Source organism: Atractosteus spatula, chromosome 6, assembly GCF_055471065.1.
Source record: "Atractosteus spatula isolate fAtrSpa1 chromosome 6, fAtrSpa1.hap1, whole genome shotgun sequence".
NCBI classification, from domain to species: Eukaryota; Metazoa; Chordata; class Actinopteri; order Semionotiformes; family Lepisosteidae; genus Atractosteus; species Atractosteus spatula.
This window is the reverse complement of record NC_142711.1, coordinates 53,275,606-53,280,667: the sequence shown is the minus strand read 5'-3', so window position 1 is coordinate 53,280,667 and position 5,062 is coordinate 53,275,606.

The following is a 5,062-nucleotide window of genomic DNA, read 5'->3' as shown; positions in this document are numbered from 1 at the left end:
TCGGTGCAGAAAAAGGCCCATGCTTCTCAGACACTCTACACTGGCTATGAATGGAGTCTGTGGCCAGGAGACCCCGATGAAGGTCAAAGCCTTCTGTCACAGCTGCAGGTGGTTCATTTCCTCTCCCCCCAGCACTTCTACACCTCTGAATTCAAGACATCCCTTTAAGGAATCTCATTAACTCGGTGGTTTTCGCGTTTTCATCTCCAAAACCATTTTTCTTGTCTTTCGTTCCCACACCAGGAGCAAGCAATAACCCAGTGTTCATAACCTGCTCAGTTAAATACATATCCACCCCATTTTCAGCCCACTCTTCCTGGTGGGGAGTTGCCGTCAGTTGGCAAACTATTTTGTCATAAAATAAATAAATTGCCACAAAACATTTAAGCACTTAACCCTTTGAGAGCTTTAGCAATTCAATTGCTTTGGCATTCATCACTGAACTTTCAAGAGGAAACGGAAAACTTGGTGCTCAGTTATATCTTTAGAGGCTTTTAAATGAATTTTTCTAAAGAGGTTTTAATCTAGAAGTTGTTGGCTGTTTCAGGAAAACAACGGACAGTGGCTTGTCTACCTTTAACAGGCCGTCTGGAAAGAAAAGTGTAAAACCTGTGTCTCACTTGAAACACTTTCAAAACTTCTTGTAAGGAAATCTTTTCTTTCAACCCCTCTTGACTTTTAAGGTTTTAAAATTTCCTCACACGTCCGCACGTAGAAAAAACATCGGGCAAATTTCAGAAACTCGGGGCCTGTGGGCCGAAGTTTAACTCCTGCAAACGCCTCTGGAGGTGAGGAGCAGTCCAATCAGAAAATATCAGAAAAAGTATTGACGGGCCCTGTCTGTCTTCCACACAAAAAGCCATCCTGTCCCCCTCCCCCACTGCGTTATTTATCCATAGTTTTTAAATGCTTCCTAGTCAAACTTGAATATGCAATGAAGCGCCAGAGCTTTGTGGCGGAAATATAATTAAAGTGGTGAAAGATGTAAAAGGTGAAGAATAGGGATGACATCAGGCCAATTTCACACTTGGCACTCGGATGACCGAGCCCAAGCCAGGCTCTTGCCACGCAACACAGATCAAAGCACATTGCCACTACCAAAAGGCAAAGGGGACTTAAGTATGCTAATCCCCAGGACAAATATATTTTAATCTTGTTAGAATACAAGTTAATGCTGCAGCTCAGTGGCTGAACTTTGTCAGAGAAGAGAGATCCATTTTCCTACAGTTCTGAACGAGGTGGACCTCCTGGTTCATTCAGATTGAATTTGGGTAATTTTACAAAATAGTCGACCATCCAGTCCACATACCCCTTTTTAAAGAATTCATTTCATTAGAAACTCCAGCAGTCAAGTCAGTGACCTTGCCTGAAACCCCGCTAGGGCACCTAACATGCATAGGAAATGAGTATTTAGTGGTCCAGTTTGTAGCGTCACATTGATTCCTTACCAACAGCACCTTGGTAACCCTTGATCCGTCATGTATTATCGCCAAATCCTGGACTTTGAGGGACGGCTGTGCACACAGAGAATTACTTATAATTACACCGATTCTGAAGCCAGAAGCAAAACTCCTGAATTTAGCAAATGTTTACATAAAAATAAAATTAATGTTCCTTGCACCAGGAACTATTAGAGAAAGGCTTTGCACACAGCAGACACCACAGGAATATTTTGTGCACTGTCTCATGTGCACCACTCAGCTTTACAGATCACTCTGTGCTTTTAATTTCACCTTGAGTGAAAGTGAGCTTAAATACTTGAAACATCTAACTGTGAAAGCCTAAAATACTTTACAAAGAAAGGTAGGCTCTGACGTGACATCTGATTTAATCTGTTTTGGCACGGCTGCAAAATTAGAATCACTGCTTAATTTTTGTGGCGTGTTTTCTGAGAAACTTGAGTTCAGCGCTACAACCTAACATGTTTCACATTACAAGACATTATCTGAATCTATTTGTCTGAGAGGAGACAAACACATTTAGCAAAAAATGATCAATTTACAGAAAATTTAAGGAAGGAAAATCTTATTTAGAATGGCCTAGGGACAAACCAGGTTTGGTGAATTAGTATCATTATGTCTGGTATAGGGATTTGGTCACTATGCAATATTTTGAGTATTTTGGAAAGAGTAAATTTGAGGAAAATGTCCAATACAGCATACTGAAATGTTTATTTATGAAAATGCGATATACTCACAGTCTGACTTGTAGTCCGAGGTTGTATATCACTTAGATCTCGGGTCCTTTCTGAAAAACAATGATAAAGTCAACAAAATCCTGTCAGTGTTTAGAAAGCTGTCATATTTGACTTTAAACACAGCTTTTTTAACTTAATCATGTTCTCAATTAACTTTTGTAAAGCAGTATATTTTTTATTTTAGTTCTGAAGTAACTTCAAACTTCTCATTTGCCAAACTCAAAAACAAGTACACTGTAAGCACTTTTAGCGTAATCTGCTATCAAATATACAATATTCAAATACATTGGTCAAACTTTGCAGATATTGTCAGAATATCAAACTTTAATTGTATTCCACAATAAAGAACAAGTCAAAGCTAATATCTTTTAGTTATGTACTCTAATGCCTCCGTTACATTGTCAGTATTACGCTAAAGATTGCTAAATTGATGCTTAAAACACACACATTCATTATTTGTGTTATGTTTATGTTTAAGAGTATATGCTTGATATATAAATTTTTACTCTGCGAGAATAAATTCAAATCAAGGGATTACTTGCTTTCCAACTGAATGAACCACTTTTAAGTTGCTTTGACAAATTACTGGTGAAATCGATCAAAATGTTGCCAATTCATTTGGCAGATAAAAGAAAACTCATTTCCAGGATATTTTTACAATAAGAATATCAGACCAATGCACTTCATTTACCCCTGATGGTTTTTGTTTAGTTTGCAAAGTACCATAAGACTTTAAACTACATTAAGTAGGGACAACACTATGGAAAATATCCATTGTAATATTTTACTTGTAACATTTATTGTATAACAAATGTTCAGCAAAATTTCTGACTGTCATTTATCTAATAAAAGCTGTAGGATATTAACATGTTCCTATAACTTAAAAGTGAGCGATTTTTCACCAAAACACATCTTAAGATCTATGAAGTGATTTTCAAATATGTAGTCATTTTGTGCGAGATTAGAAAATGTTAACAGTGGACATCTGGTGTGAAATTTGTTTTACACTTGCACATCATTTTTCGTTTTAGTTCCGTTATACATAATGCAAGACTAAACTGATTTTTTTTTATTAGAGCAAAATCCCTTGGAAAACTCCTACAAGCTTAATAACAAAAAAGCAACTCTCATGTAGCCTGTTTATGTACAATTTTAAAAATGAGCAGTAACATATTTATGATTAGACTGTGGTTATTAAAGAAAATATAACATACTTAACATAAAACATCTACATTTCAAAGGAAAATTTAAAAATAATCATATAGAATAAATCTATATACTACAGTATTTGGATTCAGCTTTGTATTCAGAGAGCATAACATTGCATTTAAATTCTGAAAAATATTTTAAAAGGAAATGTAATAGAAATGTTTAAGAAGTATGTACTAAATATCCTTCCTACTTCATAAACTAATCTTCACTGCAAAAATAATTTAATAAAAAGGTATAGTTTTGACCCATTTGCTTAAAGCAAATTGAGTATTTTACCAAAAAAATAGTTCAGCTTAATTAAACATGTTCCTTATACTCTTTATGTTAATAGTTAAGCTCACTTCTGCATGATTGTTCTTTATATTCCAGGAACAGATACATATACGACATGTGCAGCAAAGAATGAAAATGCTCACCTGCTGTCACAATGACTGCAATTGAGCGAAACCGCAGTTGTTAATTACAAATCGTTAAAATTAATTATTGCACGAACCAGCGCTGATCAGTGTTCATTAGCTTTCCACAACCCATGTGCTTTGATTCCAAGTCTCCAAAAGTTATAAGTCATTGGAAAAACGGCAGTTCTACAAACAAAGCAGTGAGCAAGTTAACCTTTATATCGTAATTATTCTTCACATCTCTTCCATTTTGACCTTTCTTACTTGAGTATGACCTTATGAGTCAAAACTGTGTCAAGTTCAAAAATAATATGATAATTATGACCTACACCCATCAAACTTACCATTCCATTACACATTAGAAATACCCTTGAAGTACATTTGTTTTCAGATTCCTTTGGAAAAAATGTAATTAATTGTTTATAATATATACTGTATTTTCCTAAGCATAATTAGGACGGAAAACATTCATTAAAGTGACATTTTGAGTTTGAAAGGAACATCCAGGAGTATTAGAATGAAATATGTTCATTCTGGATTGATCTTAAGAATATTTTTATTAAGATTAATACACACCGAGCATTTAAGATGTTGGCTTGTTTGCAATGATTTTCTTTTTCATATCTGGTCCAATTAGTAAAATTAGTATAGCACCAGAGAAAATTCTATTTTTATGCTTGTTCAGCCCTCCATTTTGTTCTTCATAAAAAGTCTCTTGTGATGATGGTAGCAAATATTTTTATCCCTTTTATGTCTTTGGATACGTGATGCAGTTTTATGAAGGCACATCTTAAATATAAAACAGGATTTCATTTTAAAACTAAAGTGATGGATTTTTAAGCACACTTTTAGCACAAATTTGTCATGTACCGTGCAAACTAAAATTCTCCATGACATCTAATCAAGCACGCAGTTTTAAAGTAAAGTTTAAACTGCAACCTGTATAGCATGGACTCGTGTTTACAGTTATTCGTTTACACATTATCACGAGAGTTTAAAAAAAAACATCAGAATGTACAGTAGATTTTAGCGGTATAGAAAAACAATTCAAATCAACTTTGTGAATTTACTGAAGGTGACGGGAGGAATTACTTTTCAAAGAGGCCATTGCCAAAAAATCAAAACTACCAGTTTTATAACCATGTATTATTGCCATGTGTTATAAGTGACAATTTATGCAAACCCATCTGACCAACAGGTACAGTACATTTACATTCAAGGAGTTGATGATTAGAAAATGATAAAACTTTAATAT